Source organism: Helianthus annuus, chromosome 10, assembly GCF_002127325.2.
Source record: "Helianthus annuus cultivar XRQ/B chromosome 10, HanXRQr2.0-SUNRISE, whole genome shotgun sequence".
In the NCBI taxonomy this organism is placed as follows: Eukaryota; Viridiplantae; Streptophyta; class Magnoliopsida; order Asterales; family Asteraceae; genus Helianthus; species Helianthus annuus.
Window position 1 is genome coordinate 36,203,036 of NC_035442.2, and position 19,862 is coordinate 36,222,897.

At 38.6% G+C, this 19,862-nt stretch overlaps 1 long non-coding RNA gene across 1 annotated transcript; it reads left to right on the forward strand.

Annotated features, from left to right (window-relative positions):
* Window positions 1–5,192: 5,192 nt before the first annotated feature.
* On the forward strand, window positions 5,193–8,458 carry LOC118483378. Its single transcript, XR_004870665.1, has 2 exons — window positions 5,193–6,354; window positions 8,306–8,458. It is a non-coding gene; the product is annotated as an uncharacterized LOC118483378 (long non-coding RNA).
* Window positions 8,459–19,862: the final 11,404 nt, after the last annotated feature.

Sequence of the window (19,862 nt, forward strand, 5' to 3'; positions counted from 1 at the left end):
CTTCACGTTCGGAGTTTGATCTTGATCTTTCCCATGCATATGTGGGTGTTTTGGTAGGGGGAGGAAGACGTGTAGTGGAAGAGATCCTGCTCAAGTGGAAAGATCGTAAATTTCGTGTGTCGGTATCGGAGGATATTGGTGACTGGATTCCAGAGTTTACGGAGCCTAGTGAAATGGGTTGCTCTCATAATACGGACGAAAATGATGAAGCTCCGGTCGATGTTAGGTCACCGGAGAAGGGGTTCGAAGTTGACGGTGTTGCAATTAATGAGGAGGTTGACCAGAATTTGTCCGATTTGTCCGAAACGCCAGGGAGTCAAAGTAATGGTAATTATAGCATTAATGAGCCGGTTCCTATTATTGGTAATGATGAAGCAATTGATGACCAAGGAATTAATGCTACATTTATTTCTGGAGAGAATTTTAATTTTGAAGAGAATATTGATGTTACTGGGCCCCACACGATTGATAATATTAACAAAAGAAAAAAAGTAAAAAAAGGGGAAGTGGACCGGCCCAGCTTCGGGTATGTTAGCAGCCAGGAAAGTCTTAAAATCACTAAACGGGCCAAGAATGATGATCTCTTTGGGCTAGATGAATTATTGGGCTTGAACAACAAGGAATTGGACCAAATAGGGAGGGAGCCTACCAGGTTTGATCTTAATTATCAACCTGTGCGGACGAGTACAGTATCATCAGGGGAAGACGGTCAGGTACACCATGAAGATAATGTTCCAGACACGCAGATGCCTCATGACCCGACTGTTGAAGAAACGGAACAAATCAGAAATCAAGAAGTCTTACATACTATTATCTTGGGAGCGAAATTGGGGGCTAATCTCAATAATTGTCAAGATATGGTGCGCGATTCTGTCGTTCAAGAAGGTCTACAAAGGGGTAAGAGATGACTTGTTTATCCATTAACATTCGGGGGATTGGGGGATCCGGTAAAGCAGGATGGATTAATAAAATTAAAGGTGAATGTGGTGTTTCGTTTTTGGGGTTACAAGAATCTATGTGTGGTACAGTGAATTCTGGGGTTATTTCTAATTATTAGGGAGGGTCGGGAGCAGATTATGAATATGTTGAAGCGGATGGAAACTCCGGTGGTTTAGTTAGCATATGGGACCCGAAAGTGTTTTCTAAAGATTCAGTTTTTAAAGACAACAATTTTTTGTGTGTTTCGGGCACTCTTACAGATGGGTTGATAAGGCTTAATATGTGTAATGTGTACGCGCCTCATATTCCCCAGGAAAAAAGAAATCTTTGGGCGCGAATTGTCAGTTTTATGCAATCTAAATAGGGATGGTGGATTATTTTTGGGGATTTTAATGTTGTTCGTGACAGAGAAGAAAGGAAAAATTCAAACTTTGACCGAGTGTGTGCTAGAGATTTCAATAATTTCATTGAGGAGGCGGGTTTGCGCGAGTATCAATTAAAAGGCATGAAATACACATGTCTAACTGTTCGTAGAGGTCAATGCAAATTGAGCAGGATTGACAGATTCCTTGTTTGTGATGGGGTCTTTAATAAATGGCCAAATGTTTGTGTTCGAGCCTTGAAAAAAGATCTTTCGGACCATTCTCCAATTATTTTTTCTATTGTTGACACTAATTTTGGTGCTAAGCCCTTCAGGTGGTTTGATTCTTGGCTGGAGAAACCTGGTTGTGAAGATATTATTCGCTCGGTGTTATCAAGTTGGCCAGATGAAGGTCATAGTGATTTGAATTTGATGCACAAGCTTAAGAAGTTACGGGGATGTCTTAATGAGTGGTATAAAAAGTGGAGTTGGTCCGAAAAAGAGACAGAGATGCGCCTTCGTGAAGACAAAGAAAAAATGGAACTAATCATGGAGCAAAAAGAATTAGACGAAGAGGAGTTTTGGGTGTGGTCGGAATGTTCCAAATGTTTAGAAGAGATACAATTATACAGGGATCGTGACTTGAAACAAAGATCCTGGGTGAAATGGGCGTCGCTGGGGGATGAGAATTCTATTTTTTTTCATAATGTGGTAAATGATAGGAAAGCCAGAAACGGGATCCCCGGGTTAACCATTGAAGGGGAGTGGGTTTCTAAACCCGCTTTGGTTAAAAAAGAAGTCTTGGGATATTTTAGAAAACATTTTAAAGAAGACTTTCACACTCGCCCTCGGCTCCATTGTTCAGGATTGAAGACCATTTCAGAGGATGACAAGGTTACGTTAATCTCCCCCTTTTCCAAACAAGAGATTAAAGAAGCGGCGTTCGAGTGTGGTTCGAATAAGGCTCCGGGCCCGGATGGGTTCAACTTTCGTTTTGTCAAGCGTTTTTGGGACTTATTAGAGAACGATTTCGTTCGTATCTTGACAGAATTTTACGAGTCTGGCTTCATTAACCCGGGATGTGCATCATCGTTCATCACTTTAATTCCTAAGGTTAAAACTCCTTTGGGTCTTAGAGATTATAGACCTATAACTCTTATTGGGATGATTAGTAAGGTTATCTCTAAAATCTTAGCTAATCGCCTTAAAAAGGTTATGGGTAAGGTGATTTCTGAATCTCAATCGGCTTTTATTTCTGGTCGTTTTATTCTTGATGGCCCTCTTATGATTAACGAGCTTTTTGATTGGCTTAAGAAAAAAAGGAGAAAGGCTTTTGTATTAAAAATCGATTTTGAGAAGGCATATGATAATGTTAATTGGAATTTCTTAATTTTCGTTATGGAGCAAATGGGCTTTCCCTCTATATGGTGTATGTGGATCAAGGGTATTCTTATTTCAAATAGAGCTTCTGTTCTTATTAATGGCTCCCCAACCTTTGAATTTAAATGTGAAAAGGGCTTGAGACAGGGTGATCCCATATCTCCTTTTCTGTTTCTCTTTGTCATGGAGGCGTTGTCTTGTTTGTTAAAGAAAGCTAAGGAGTTGGGGGAACTTAAAGGGATCCGCTTGACTGAAATCGAGTCAGACATAACACATCTTTTTTATGCAGATGGCGCATTAATTTTGGGGGAATGGTCTAAACCAAACCTCCAAAGCACGGCCAGGATTCTTCGTATTTTCCACCTATGTTCAGGGCTTCGTATAAATATTTCTAAATCTAATATGTATGGGATTGGTACTGATGACGAGGAGGTGGATGAGATGATGGAAGTGTTGGGATGTCGAAGGGGGTCCTTTCCGTTTGTTTACCTTGGGATACAAGTGGGCGCATCTATGTCTCGGGTTTGTAATTGGGATCCGGTTGTCGATGTGATAAAAAACAGGCTTGCTACTTGGAAAGCTAGGTGTCTATCTATTGGTGGCCGATTAATTCTCATCAAATCGGTCCTTGAAAGCTTACCTATATATTATTTATCGTTGTATAAAGCCCCCAAATCGGTGCTGGATAAAATAGAGGCCATCATGCGACATTTTTTATGGGCCGGTTGTAGTAGTGAAAGGAAAATTGCTTGGGTTGCTTGGGACGTCATCACAATGACAAAAGAGGATGGTGGGCTAGGCGTCTCAAATCTACAACATGTGAACGAAGCTCTCCTATTAAAGTGGTCGTGGCGTTTTAAAAATGAAACGAATACTTTGTGGAAAAAGACTGTGTTAGCGTGCAATGGATCGTCCAGCGCTTGGCATTCTCTTCCTTGCTCTTCAACGGCTAGTAGAACATGGAAAAATATTGTCAAAATCGCAGATAAAAGACTTCCAAATGGCTGTTCGATGCAGAATTATTTCATCGGGACTGTTGGAGATGGGTCTACCATTTCATTTTGGAGTGACATATGGTTAAGGGACGAACCGTTAAAGATCAGTTACCCTAACCTATTCAGACTTGAACGCAACAAATGGGTTAATGTATGTAATCGGTTGAAGATGGATAATGATACTCTTACGTCCAGCTGGGATTGGAGGTCTGACCCGTCTTCCCAATAAGAGATTTCCGAGTTGTTCCAACTTCTGGATGATTTATTTGGGTTTCAGTGGATGGGAGGTGTAGATAAATGGTGCTGGAAGGGAGATTCTAGCAATATTTTTTCAGTTCGGTCGGCAAAAAAAATTATATATAAAGCGTTTCATTCGGCTCCTTCTCAGACCATCGATTGGAAGGCTTGGGTTCCCCTAAAATGTAAGGTGATGGTGTGGAGATCAATCCGTAATCGGCTTCCTACATGTTCAGAATTATTGAAGAGAGGTGTCCATATTCAGCAACAGTCTTGTGTTTTTTGCCATACGTTCTCGGAAACTGCTATGCATCTTTTCTCAGGGTGTTTATTCGCTTCAGAAATTTGGTATAGACTAAGTGCTTGGTGTCGGTTGAGTCCTATTTTTATCTTTGATGTTGAGGATATTGTGAAGCTCGCTGATATTGATTCCCTTCCGACATCTAAAAGGTTTGTGCTCCGTGGTATAATCTACACTAGCTTGTGGATGATATGGATCGAAAGAAATGAAAGAATTTTTTTCCAACAAGTCTCGAAGGCCGGTAGAAGTGTTGGAACGCATCAAGTTGACGTCTTTCTTTTGGTTTCGTCATAGAACTAGAATTAAACATGTCGATTGGAAACAGTGGTGTATTTATCCGTTGGATGTGATGTAATCCGTTTGTTGCCCGAGGGTCCTTGCTTTGAGGACCCTTTGCGGTTTTTGTTTTTATGAAAGTTACTTTAAAAAAAAAATCCTGGTGTTTATAACAGTTAATAATTAGAGATTAAATTACTATAAGTTGTTTAGAAAGAACTAAAATCATTTTAAATTGAATGAAAAGAGGATGACACGGTGTAATATAATTTGTTTATCAACTAGTGTGATACCCCCGCGCTTCGCGCGGCTATTTGAGGGTTTCGTTTTATTACGGTATCGTCACTTGCTATAGCAACCAAAAAAGAAACGAAACGTGTTCGGTTCGTTTAAAAAATATTTTAAAAGTAAATAAAAGATATTTATTCAATTTCAAGTTAACTAAAGTATGACTTTTGTGAAATATAAATACTTTTCATATTAAACTAATAACACAACTAAATACAATTACTAATATAATGATGGTTGTAAAGTATAATAACACGAATATGACTATCGAAAACAATTATAAGTAAAACTTAATCACATATTTATTATTATTTAAACTAAAGGTCACTAATTAATAGGAAACAACTATCGGTATTTTTAGCAAATTTGAACTATACAGTTTAAAGGCAGCATACAGTCGCACCCACTCTCTTTTCCTCACTTTCTCACTCAAACAACCAAAAACGACGTCGTAGCAATAAAGTCGTTCAACTAAACGACCTCGTAGCAATAAACGCGTTCAACTAAACGACCTAACAGCAATAGCTAGAGGGGTACTCTATTATTCCACTATACCATCTGATAGTAAGGGTTTATGACGGTGGCGCACAACGGTCCTCTTTCCTACCACCAATCAAACCGTTGTCAACCACGAACGGGGATGCCAGTGTATGGATTCGCGTCACATTCTAACTAAGCTCAATGATCCTCCGACGGGATGAACAACAGTTGGATGCTAATAGAACCAAATGAACATCCGAAAATCTCCGACGTATGCAGTCGTGTTCTCCACCAGTTCAACCTTTGCGGTTCGTGTCCTAACGACATCCTCCTTTCTATAACCCTCTGTTCACCATCATCTGTTTATTTTGATGCTAATAGTTGGGTTGCGGAATGGGATAATCGGCGTCTAAAAGAGGGAATCGACCATTTCCATGTCTCCGACGTAGGCGATGACGACATGTAGTCGTTTCCATGTGACTGGAGGTGCGCTTCCTCCCTTGTCGGCTTTCTCTATGTGATTTGGACCATTTGGTAGCTGTCGTGTGTGGTGAAAAATGAAATCAAAAGGAAACTGTACTTCTTTGTGAATCACCCAGATCTAGAAATGGCAATTTTGTAAATAAAACCTTGAATTTGGCCAATGATTATACTGTTCATAAGCATCGACAAGAATTGTTATTATAGATAATTAGTGGTGATATAAATTATTAATTAATTAGTAGTGAATTAAGTAACGTAAGTGTGATTGTAAATGTGGAGTAGAAACGGTCACTGGTCCCAACAAACGAAACCGTCGCCAAATATGAAAGCTTCCATGTCTATGATTCGATATACCGATTAAATATTCCTCAAACACTTGAACCGGCTGATGAATGTTGGGATCGCTACTTCATTCCTCTCTCGTTAATTATGTCTGTGTTTGCTAAAAAAAATGTCGCGCCACGCCACCAAGCAATCACCGCCAACGCCGCCTGTAATATCGAACCGGTGTCACAGACCACCAATCCTCTCTTCCACTCTCCGTTCTAGTCTGGAGACGCGCGGCGTAAAATGGCAACACCGTCTTGTCTTTGGTCTCTGATCTTGATGCCAAGGTAAATCTTTAGTCCTTAGTACGTATGTTCTTTTCTAGAATTAATCAATTGGAATAGTGATCATAAATCACCTGCAACTGTGTTTTTATATAAGGAAGAAGTCAAGAAGATGACTATTTATATATAAAATGACAACATGACTTAGATGTGGGACACCTTTTCTTTAGCTTTAGAAATATGTGAAGGAAATATTTGTCAATTAAATAAATTTCCATAACACAATATATTGACCTATATCCACTAAAATTACTAAAGCAAGGTTATATTTATTTCTATTTATTTAGTAATTCTAGAATAATATACAATTTTCGCCATGTTTATGGAGATTTTGAACACTGCAAATCTTCAAATTTACAAAGGAATAATTCTTTTAAGTGTGCAAAGATTGGTAAAGTGGTGAACTTATATTTCGACGTAATCTTTTTATTTTAATTGTTTAAATGATACAGCTATTACTAATTTGTTTTAGTTACTCACTAATTGATTCAAACCGTATTATTAAACATATTATAATATCTAAACCCTAAGATAACACTTAGTCACTTGTTAAATCAGCACCACTATTTGGGACGCGTATAGTTAAATCAAACTAGTCTCATTATATATTTCCATTTGTTTAGTTTATATTTTAGGGTGATTGTTGTTTTGGATCCATTCTTTTTCTCGTGCGGTATTTTTTTTTTTTTTACTCGTGGAATCAATCTTCCTAAATAGTGAGTAATTTCTTTTATTTCTCTTTTTTAATCTTTTACAAATTTTGGGGTGCATCATGTTACATTTTTCGATTTACTTAACATGCTATGATCAAGTGTTATTATGTGAACGTCTTATGTGTATTCTATTATTCTAAATGCTATTCCATGTCAAGTCTATTGCATGCTATTGTGTCTAGTGGATCCACACGGCTGACTAGGTTCCCCACGGCCATGGGTTGTAGCCTAGTATCGCCAACAGTATTAGACTCGCTCCTCGGGGCTTGAGCCTAATGCACGCGATTATCAGGAGTCTATTTATTTTGGTTGTTTGTGTTGTTATTGATGGTGTATTCTTGTTTGGTAAATTTGGATGTATGGATATGTTGACTATGTTGATGATATAAGACCATTTACATACTAACCTTGAGGTGCATGTTAAAAATATTTTTTTAAAAGAAATAAATATAAAACTGTTTTCTATAAATCAGAGGAAATTATTCACCAACATGTTTGTTGACCCAAAAATATATTTTTCTAACGTGGTGCAGGTTTTCAAAGTTGATGATCAAGTGATGTGGACACGTAGCATGGGCCTTAGGAAAATAAATTGAAGTGTTGATATGTTTGTTTTGAACAATGTATGAACAATTTTGATTATTATATGTTATGTGACTATTTAAATGGATATGCTTTAAATATTGAAACAATAATTAGTTGTCATGAGCTATGGGCAATCATCATGCCCCGATACCTTTCCGCTGCAGGTCGGGGTGTGACATTTACTTACTAAACGCACACTGTGAGTATACTCGAACCCTTTATTTCACTTAACGCACTTTGGGTGTTATATACGTTCTCTATCAAAACACAACACACAACGCAAACACTTTATAAAAGCTAACCGCTCCCGCATGCTATACGTGATTTGTTGAATGCTTGTTACTATGCTTATATAGTGTTAAACTAGACCGCCTCTAGCAACGATAGTACTATAGTTTGGACTCAGCACCTGATTTGCCAGGGGTTGCTAGGGATCACATTTTACTTCACGTGTTCGCAGTGGTGAACATGTGTCGCACATACTCCACATCACAGTCGCGTGGTTAGGTTATATTATTGTTGGTAGTTTACTTGCATCGCCCGTTACATGTTACATGCTGGTTATGCGTAAACGCTTTTCATACTATTATCTATGCAAACTTGTGTACTCACCTTTACATTTTTTGTATTGACTTTTATTTTAACGTATGTGACAGGTTGATGGATTATGTGCTGAAATCGGATAGGAAGTCTAGAAACCCACCAAATAAAATCTGAGTTGTCGGAATGGAACTTGTTTTTGAGACTGAATATTTGTAACGATTGTTATGCTTTATTTGTTTAGTAGTATGGGATATTGAACCTTAAAATATTGTCATTAATGGTTGTTATGGATTCTCATGAACAATCTGTTTCGCTCAGTGTCACGCCTCAATGATTCTGCCATCGGTTGGGGTGTGATAGCATGTAGTTCCCGAAGAAGGTAAGCCAAATGATTTCTGCAACGGTGTTTGCCATTGCCCGATATTTTGATTCACAACTAGATCGAGTGACGGTAAGCTGTTTCTTAGCACTCCTGGAAACGAGATTGCCACCGAGATAGATAGAATATCCGTAGGTAGAGCGACATGTTTCAATACAACGAGCCCAATCAGCATTTGAGTAACCAACCAAGGCAGTAGTAGTTTGCTTGGAAAAGTCAATCCAAACGCAAGAGTGCCTTTAACATACCGAAGAATCCTTTTGATAGATTGAAAGTGCGAGGTAGTGGGCGATTGAAGATGTTGACTAGTTGATTTACCACATAAGAGAGATCCGGTCGAGTGATAGTCAAATATTATAGAGCACCAACTAATGAGCGATAAAACGTAGGATCGTGAAAGGGTTCACCTTGTGAGTGAAATGTGTCTGAGGTGCTCAAAGGAATAGCAACCGGTTTTGCATCCAAGAGACCGGCCTGAGCTAAAATATCATAAGCATACTTAGCTTGACTTAAAAAGATGTCGTTGTTATTATGAGTGACCTCAAGACCCAAAAAATAACCCAAAGCTCCCAGAGCTTTAATGGAGAATTCCTTGTGAAGTTTTGCCACAAAGACTGATTACCAGTAATGATAATATCATCAACGTACACAAGAAGATATACCAACATTTTTTCCTGTTTGAAAATAAATAAATATGTGTCCACTTTGCTGCAAAGAAAACCATGTTTAGTAAGAAAAGCACTAAGACGCTAAAACCACGCGCTAGGGGCCTGTTTGAGACCATAAAGGGCTTTCTGCAAGCGACAAACATGATTTGGGAAACGGGTATCAACAAAACCTGTGGGTTGTTCCATATAGAAAGTCTCAGTGAGATTTCCATTTAGGAAGGCATTACGAACATCAAGCTGGCGTAAGGGCCAATCATAAATGATAGTAAGATTAAGAACTACACGAACAGTAGAAGCCTTGGCAACAGGGCTGAAGGTATGGGAGAAATCGAGACCAGGGATTTGAGTGAATCCTTGGGCTACCAAACGTGCCTTATAGCGGTCAATTGTCCCATCCGATTTATATTTTGTCTTGAATATCCACTTTGAGGCAACAATATTAGTATTTAAGGGGCGAGGCACCAAAACCCAAGTATTGTTATTTTGTAATGCGGTAGTCTCCTCCTCTATAGCCTTAACCCATTTGTGACGTGCAGCAGCCGACTTATAACCACGAGGATCAGCGGCTGCCAATAAAGCATGATGTAACCTGTATGGGAAAAAATCTAAATCGGCATGATGTTTTGGTTTAAAATCCCGTTTTTGGAGCGGGTTTGCATAGGGTGAGTGGTATGTTGAGGTGGGTGAGGATTAAGGTGAACATGCTGGATGTTAACGGGTTGGTCTGGAAGGGTGGATAACTGCTGGGACTGTTGGGCCAAGGGTTGCGAGGAGGAAAATATGGGGCTGGAAGTATGAGGTGGGTCTTCGGTTTGGGATGGAGAAAGGGGAGGGGATTGGGCCAAGAGTGGAGAAGATATGTTGTCAGTTTGTGGGTGAAAGGATTGAGCCGAGTGTGTTGGGCTTGGAGAGGTGTGAGTAGGACATAGGCTGCAAGGTGGTGAGTAGTTGATGGATTTTGGCGTAGGCTGTGAAGGTGTGAGGATGGGAGGTGGGTTTGGTAATGAAATGACAGGAAGAGTTTCATCAAAATTAGAAAAAACTAAGGTTGCCTCATCAACAGGAGAAATATTACCGCTAAAGGGAAATGTTTCCTCATCAAATTAAGCATGTCGCATAACATTGACATGAATTGTGGTAGGATCTAAACACTGATAGCCCTTATATTTTGAGTCATAGCCAATAAAGGTACATTCGGCACTTCGAGGAGACAATTTGTGTTTGGCGTAGTCTCGTAAGTAGGGAAAGACACAACACCCAAATATTGGAAAATTAAAATAGGTAGGAGGATGACCATATAAGATCTCAAAGGGAGATTTGTTGTCCAAATCGGATGTGGGTAAGAGATTGACTATAAAAAACCATTAAAGCAAATGCGTCTACCCATAGTGTGGCTGGTGAATGGGAATTGAAAAGCATGGCTAAACCTGTCTCGGTAATGTGTCGATGCTTTCGTCAACACGACCATTTTGTGGAGATGTATGGGGACAGGAAAGGCGGTGATGAATACCATTTTCCTGAAAGAACTTTTGAACACGTAAATTGGTAAATTCCGTGCCGCCATCACTCTGAAAAACTTTAATTTTGCATGATAGTTGATTTTGAACATACTTTGTGAAAGTTAACAACACATCATAAAAGTCTGACTTATGTTTAAGGGGACAAAACCAACTAAAACGCGAGTAATCGTCAATGAATAATGCATAAAACGATATCCATTAGAAGAATTAACTGGAACGACTCCCCAAAGATCATAATGTATTAAATCTAAAGCATGCAAAGAATGTTTAGTATTTAAAGCAAAAGGCAAACGATGTGACTTGGATAATTGACAAGGAGAACAAAGCTTGGGTTTTGGTAACAATCAAGTAACAAATAAAGAACCAGTCTTATGTAATCTAGAAATTACATCGAAAGAAATGTGACCAAGACGACCATGCCATTTTACGAAAGATGCCTTGAGATGATGTGAAGAGTATAATGCCACAAACGCATGTTGTCCTTCCTTTAGAATGTAAAGCCCATTTTCACAAGTCCCCCTTGCCAGGATTTGCTTCCTTTTTCGATCATGAATGTTGAAAAAATTGTTAGAAAATAAAACGTCAACAGGTGAGTCATTAGCAAGTTTACTGATGGAAAGGAGCGTTTTGTGAGATGAGGGATAACAAGAACATCTTTTAAAGGAATTTTATTTTGAATGGTGGCAGTACCTATGTTAGTAAGTGGTAAAGTTTTTCGTTCCCAAAGGTAACACAGGCATTGTCGGGTTTACCATAAGGGGCGGAAGCATCAGTATTACTAAGAGTCATGTGATCGGTTGCACCTGTATCAAGAGTCCAATCAGAAGAGTCATCGGTAACGTGACATTAGGCATGGAACGCTTGGGCCAAATTAGCATCTAGAGTAGACGCACGCTGAGCAAAGGAAGCGAGGTTTAGGCATGTGTTGGCATAATTCCCATCTTTCCTGCAAAGTTGATAGTTTGGGGGTCGTCTTGCGCGTCCATGACCAGAAGTACAGCCGTGGCCACGACCAGAATAGGAAGAATTATAGGAGGATTTAGAAGAAATTACCAGGCTTTTGTTGATCCATAAAAGAGACTTATGGGACAGCGGTGTTGTCAATAGACACAAGAACATCTCCTGATTCTCGGCTTTGGCGAGAAGCTGATGGAATGAGAGGGAAGTGGAGACTACCCTGTGAGTAGTAGAAAGATTTTCATAAGCAGCACCAAAACCGCATAAGAGCCAGTGACATTTGTCACTCTCTGGCACCGGATGACCAATAGCGGCCAATTGATCGCAAAGTGACTTGAACTTGTGGCCATAATCCGACAAAGTGAACGAACCTTTTTTCAGCTGCCTAAGGGTGTCTCGAAGGGTATGATCCTTGTCAATAGAACTGTTACTGAAAGCAGTTTCTAACGCAAGTAAGATCTGTCGCGCGGTTGATAAACTAATGATTTCATCCATGGCCTCCTCCGAAAGAGAGGATTGAATCAAAAGGTGAACCGACCGATCAGCCTCCAACCAGGTTGTGTAATCAGGAATGGGAACCACTTTATTAGAAGAAGTAATGGTTTCGGTTGGTTGGGTTGACGTGCTATCGATGTGACCGGACAGGTGCTGCATAGATAGGATAGGAGTTATTTGCTAGGACCATGCTAGGTAATTAGAGGCTATTAGTTTGAGGGGAATAAAGTGAATAAGAGAATGGAAAGGAATGGAGGAAGGTTTATCGGCTGCCATGGTCGAACAAGAGGAAGAAGGGGGCGGCAAAAAGGTAGGGTTTTGGGATCAAAATTTGGCTAATACCATGTAAAGATGAATAATTCTCAAGATGATTTCATTGATAACAATAATTACAATTTATACACAAAACAATGTTCCTAAGTATAGATTCAATATATTCACAATATTACAATCATGGCATATAATAAATCAAAGATATGATGATCCTTATTTAGGTTATGCTGTTAGATAGTGTCATGAGCTATGGACAATCATCATGCCCCGTACCAATCCGCTGCGGGTCGGGGTGTGACAGATTGGTCTCAGAGCCTTGACTATAGTGTTAGGATCAGAGGCTGTCATGAAAGTGTTTGTTTGTATAAAAACAAATCAACAGATATGAATTGAGATTTAAATGCAGCGGAAATGAAAACAAACTTTGTAAACACAATCAAGGAGAAAATAGTTTTGATGAACACATGCTTCATATTGAGTCGAATGATTACAATATAAGTCAAAAGATTACAAAGCATGCTTACAAGCTAAACTCCCCCTCAGCCGGATACTCCATGGTTGATTGCACAAGATGAAAGGATTAGACATGAGGAGAAGAACCCACTTAGTCAATCAAATGTAACAGTACAGGGTACTGTTACATTTATAGGCAAACCAAACCACTGAAGCATCTCAGCTGACGTCACCATGAAAGTGACATCTAACAACCTAACAAACTCTATCCACTGATCTATAACTACTGATCATACAGACACTTATTACATTCTAATCACTGATGTATAAACACTGATTCTTCATTCCACTGATGTAGTCAACCAGTGACGTTTGAGCATCAGTGCTTTCTTCAAAGGGTGATCAGACCTTGAATGGGCAGTGCTTTAACTTTTCAGCAGTGCTTGGATTCCGTCAGTAGATTGAGCTTCAGCCTTTAATCTCCATCAGTACTTTAGTAGCAGTTGTCTTATTGAGCAGTGCTTTGAAGTCTGTCAGTTGCCAAATAACCACTGTCAAGGGGAAAGCTTAATGTAAACAGCTGATTATGATGAATCCACTGTTGTGAACTAGTTTTGGCTTTCATTATCTGTTCCTTTGGTAGGGTTCAATCCCAACAATCTCCCCCTGGAACAGATAATGCCAAAACTCTTCATTATTCTGGATTTTTATTTCTCATCAGAAGTTCCCTAACTTGTTCTTTAAATTGGATCTCAAAATCCTGAGAACTTGTATCACCCTCATCCCTACACAGTGTAAGCTCAAGGAGATCTTATAGATCTTCAACACCCAGGCTTAGTGCTTGATCCCTTGATATGTGTTTAACTTCTCCATTGGATCTGATCAGGGTCAATACATGGGTCTTTTGATCAGACATCCATTTTAGTACTTTTGAACTCAATGGGTTTCTTGGGAGAGATTTATTCACTGATGAGTCTGGGGATTTTGGCCTTGTGAAGATTTGTGAACTTTCAGCAGACATTTGTTTGAAAGCCATTTTTATGACATCATTTGCTGCATCAATATCTTCTGCAGTCTCTTTTTCAATCTGCTCTTGTCTCTTCTTTTGATCTAGCTCAATGGCTGTCATATCTGCTGAAGTGTTTGGTGATGCAGGTTTGTTCAATACCTTTTTGACAAGGTTTTGAAGTTTCGCTGAGCTATCTTCTTTTAAATCCATTTTCTTGATGGCTTCTGTAAAGTACTCAGCTTCCTTTTCTTTTTCTTCTTCATTGGTCAGCATTTTCCTCTTTTCTTGGTTTATCACAATGATAGAGGTATCTGCTGATGTGATCAGTGATTTAGGGGCACTAATCTGTTGTTCTGGCTTTTTGTAGTCAGGCTTCTTTGGAATGTTGGAATCTATCATCCTTCTTTTCCTTAGCCTTTCATAAGCCTCATCTGTATACTGCTTTGTCCATTTTGCTATGGCTTTAGCAGTTCCCACATTTGCATCCACTAACTCCTTTTTCTTTCTCTTGTATTCTGAAGTGAGTTTATCAATGGCCTATTTGTATTTACTCCAATTTGGAGCTGTCTTTTTCTTACTTGGATCATTTTGGATTCTCTTGATTCTGTTCATCTCATGCTTTAGTGCAATGAGTGGCCATTCACTGAATTGTTCCTCTTTAGCTGGATAAAATTGTTCTTTCATGATGAATTCAAGAAACTCCTTTCTCATTATCTTTTGTAGGGCAGCATCAGGTGGCATATTTGACATGTCTTTGCTCAGGTCTTTTGCATAATCTTCCATTTGTTTGACCTTAGTGAGTAAAAAATTCCATTCTTTTAGAGATGGCTTCATCACCTTGATCTTTGCACTCAATTCTAGCTCTTATATCTACTTGCCTGGCTTTGAGTTTTAGATACTCACTCATGTTTAATGGATTCCTGAAGCCAATGAGAGAAGGAAATCTTCTTTCCCAAGGATCACTATTGTATAAAATTGGTTCATCTCATCCTTTACAGCTTCTAATTCCAGTGGATATTTCTCAGCAACAGATTCAATTCTAGTGGAGGATATTTGAGTGGGTGGTTGTGGATTGATGACATTGTGAGATGTAGAGGATAAAGGAATAGGTGCTGGTATATCATCAGCATTCTTCTGAAATTTCCTTTTCCTTGTGTAAAGCTTTTTGGGTGAAGGGAATTTTGGTTGTGATGTAGAAGTATTGAGAGCAGTGGTGGATGGTTGGCTAACAGCTGATGAAACCACTAGTGTTTCAACCTCTGTTGCCATTACAACTACTGATGTGTCAGTAGGTGTCTTCTTCTTTTGAGCAGGTGTTGAAATGGTAGTGATTTGAGTGGTGGAAAGTGTCTGACTAATAGGTGTTGAAACAACTGGTGTTTCAACCACTGTTATCATTCCAACAGATGTTGTAACATCTGTTGTTTTCTGCTTTATGGCAGGAGGTAATGGTGGTGAGTTTGGTTTTGGTGGTGGTGATGTGATTATAGATGATGATGATGATGGTAGAGCAGTGGTTTTGTTGATATGTGGTGAAGTCGTGTGTGTTGAAGTGGTGATTGTTGATACAGAGGCTTTAGTCTGGCTATCTTTTTCTGTTTCAATATAAACACCATCCTCAATTCCCTTCTTCTTCCACTTGATTTTCTCCCCCTTTTTGGCATTATCTGGAAAGGGTTTATTCATGAAGAGGACAGCGGGAGGAACTTTTCCAGTGGTGCTTTGGATGTGAGCCTTGATAGCTTTGATGTCTGCTTGAGTATCTTTAAACCTTGACTCCACCAGGTTTGTCAGTATTTGTACATGTATTGCATGCTGTTTATCAGCCATTTGCTTTTGTTGTTGGAGCAGGGGTTGAAATACATTCCATAGCTCATTTGCAGCAGGTGCAGGTTGTGCAGGTACTTGAGCTGGAACAGCAGTGGGTTGTGCTTTTTAAGCTTTTAACAGCTGTTGCACCATATCCTTTATTTCAGCAACTGATGTTTCAAGATTTTCAATTCTGCCCGTCAATTCCTGATATTTTAAATCATCACCCAAGTTAATGGGATCATCTGATTCCCCACCAGCACTGGTTGTACCAATGTGTGACTTAGGAAATGAATCCCAAAAGTCATTCATTGATGCCCCTTGTTCTTGGTACTGGGGTCTTCTTCCTTCAGCACTTGATTGCCTTTTGAAGGTACCAGTGGTCATAACGAACTCACTGGTGGTTCTCAGAGGTGCTATGGAAGGAATTGCCTTCAAGGGAGTCTTATGAATGTAACCACTGTCCAAATGTAAACCAGTGGGTTCAACATTTGTAGTGGCTGCTCCACTTGAACTACTGTCAGGAATTACTTGTAATCCCTGCAGTGTAACCTCCTCAATTGTTGTTGGGATCGCAGAGGTATAAGTATCAGACCCAGTCACTTATGGGAGTGTACTCTCAGTGACAGGTGATTGAGAGGAACTGGTTTGTATCTGAACTACATCAACTGCATGCAACAAGGGTAATAATGTTTGTGGTAATGAGAGGGGTGAAGATATGGGTGTTGAAAGAGACATGTCCTTGGGATCAGGACTGAGGAAGATGGATCCAATTGGGTCCAGAGATTCATATTGTGGGGTCCCTGTGTTTACAACCTGATCCTTTTGTGAGGATGCAGGAGGAGTTTAAGGCAAAGGTGGAGATCTTTCTTCCATCTGCTGTGAGGAAGTAGCAGCAGTGGTTATAGGTGACATTTGTGTTTTCACTGGCAGTGGCTCTGGGATCTCATCTTCCAGATGTGCCTTTTTTGGGTTTGGGGGGCTTTCTGGATGTTTTCTTTTTGGCCTTTTTGCTAATGGCAGGTGTGGGTTTCAAGGCAGTGGTTGTGCTGCTATGATCACCTGGAGCAGTGGGCTCAGCAGCTGATACCTGAGGAGCAGTGTTATCTGCTAAATTCTACTCAGGCACCTCTGCTTTTGTTTTTGAAGGTGTTAACATTCTAGAGAATGTTTCAGTTGTTAAACCATTTATTTGAAAATAAACACCTTGTTTGAGCAAATTTCCATTTTTCTTTCCAAATTTTTGTTTAAAATAGTAGCTTAGAAACCTTGGAAAGAGCAAAAATGATTTGCTATCAATATTTTTTACTAAGTCATTAAAGATCTCCTGGGAATAATTAAAATTTTCATTGTTTAAAATAGCATAACCCAGGCATTGAATCTTTAATGGTATTTCGTTAAATGCAGTTGTTTTATTTGAAACACACATCAAAAGGGTGTGAAATAAAAACCTAGGTGCATAAGGGAAATAGCCTTTTTGTAAGGTATCTCTTTTTGATTGTTCTGCATACCCCCTTCCCAGAAAATCAGTTTTCAACTCGCTTTTAGAAAAAGAAGTTTTCCCTTTCTGATCATCAAGCTTAAAGACTTCTGAGATTGATTGTGGAGTAATTTGAATTGCTTTACCCTGTATAGAGGAATTGATGGCTATAACGATATTTCCTTGTTTTTCAAGGGTAGCATTTTTCCAGAACTCTCTCGCTGGGTTTGTTGGTAAATAGGAGCATCTACTGTTAGCAAAGTTTTGTACTTTGATGCAGATATGGTGTCGATGATGGAATCGAAGGTGTGGGTGGTAGTGGGTTTTGTGAGTAAACCCACATAATTGTGAGGAGATTTGTATGGGATTTCAATGGGTTCAACGGCCATTTGAGTGGCGTCTTTGGAAGCAGAGGATGAGGATGATTTTGATTTTGATTTTGATTTTGATTTTGATTTTGATTTTGATTTTGATTTCGTCATTTTGATGAAGAAGATCAGAGAAAGATTTGTGATGAAGAGTGGGAAACTGCTTTGAGAAGAGAATTTTGGAATTCAATTCGTCAGTGTAAAACCCTGTTTGGGTTTTGGTCAGGGTTTTATTTAGGGAAAAAGTGAATGCTGATGTGGCAGTGGTTACAACGATCTGATGGCTAAAAACTGACCATGTGCCAACCTCTGATGAAAAGATGAATAATGGAGGACAGTTGTTTTGAAGGCCACTGATGAAGCAAATATCAGTGGTTGCAAAGGTAATAATGAGAGCAGTGGGCGATTTTTACTATCAGTGGATAGCATATCAGTGGATACAACACTGATTTTGAACAACAGTGCTTATCAAAAGAGTGAGAGAACAGGGGTTGACTTTCAGCAGTGGACGGACTTTTAGAAAGCAGATGTTTGAGCACAACAGTAGTTAGGGGTAAAGAAATGGTAAGGATTTGAAAAACCATTAAGTCAGCAACTGTTAGTGCAACAGTGAATAAGCTTTTGACAAAAGTTTTTAGCATCTGCTTGTTCTGATGAAGGGAAATGATTTTGTCTTGTGTAATCACAATATCATGTCCAAACATCTGTTAATGGTCTTTATGAAATATCTTACAAGAATGTTGTCCTTAACAAAATACATTTTAGATGCAAATTGTCAAGTTTAATATGTCAGTAGTTTTTACAGGAATTTGTATTCAAGGTTTTGCCACATGTCTATTACCAGTTTTGAAGCCTTTATAAATTCCTGACAGTGGTTTAGTAACCCAGATGATGAAAGCCCATTTTACAATAGCTACTCATTTTGTGTCATAATATTTTAATTAGAACATGAGTACCCAAGTATTTTAGGGTCTATTGGCAATCAATCTTTGATCTGTGTTGAAACAAACTTGAGTTTGATATGACCTTGACAATTATACCATTTCCTTTTGATCTGCTTTCAAGGATAGCATCACCACAACAAAAAATAAGGGTTTTACATCCTAATAGGAGAATGAAATTTTTACTAACAAAAAGAAGTAAAAATACAAAATATATCATTCTAAAGAAAGATAATGAATAATATATCCTGTTTTATTGAGAAAAACCTTTTTAAGAAAAAAATTAAAGGTTATTCTGAAAACAACATCAAAAAGGATCTGGTATACTATCCAATTAAACTCATAGTCACAACATTCTCAAGTTTATAGAAAAATGATCAATGATTTGAAATGCAACAAAATAGCCACTGTTTGAGACCATTTCTTTGTCAATTGATTGCAAAAATTACTGGTGATACTATTGTTACCTGAATTTTCCTGAATCAATGTATTCACACAGCTGCTTGATGACCACTGTTCACCCAATTTTGGACTCTTAAGTGTTTTACATTTATACTCTTTTCTTTTGACTTCAAAAGTTTTGAGATAAACACACTTTTGAGTTTTTGTGATTTTTCTTTTTCCCTTTTTACCCTTCCCATTCATAAGTACTAAAATACTTACTGGGAGGTTTTTATTGAAGAAATACTTAGACCAGAATCATTTTACAGCAATGTTTGGAGAGACTTGGACATTTTTGTACATGCTTATGTCAAATCTCACATTACATATGATTTAGTCTATTTTACATCTAATTTACTTAATGTGTTCTTAACAAAGTTGATTTTGACCCTTTTCAACAGGATTCTCAACCTGTTTTTCAACACACAAGATTCAATAACTAAAGTTTTGATTTCCCTCTTTTTATGTTAACAAAAACATTAATGCTTTTACGAAACTAAGTTTTTGTTGACCAGAGGTTCATACCTTAGTATCAGACATGATGGAAACAGCACAAACTTCATATCAACACTTGAAATCATATTTGTAAACACTTGTTATAAGAAGTTTGTGTGTCTTATGATATCTTGGTTGTTTTACAGAGTTTTTGAGTAGCAACTTTGAACATTCTTACTCGTTACTCTGTTTTTCAACAAAATACAATCAACCTTAGTATCAATTTGAATTTTGAGCTGAACTGCTATGTCAAATTGATTGTTAGATCGAATTTGACTGTCCGAGCTCTGATACCAATTGTTAGGATCAGAGGCTGTCATGAAAGTGTTTGTTTATATAAATTGAACAAATCAATAGATATGAATTGAGATTTAAATGCAGC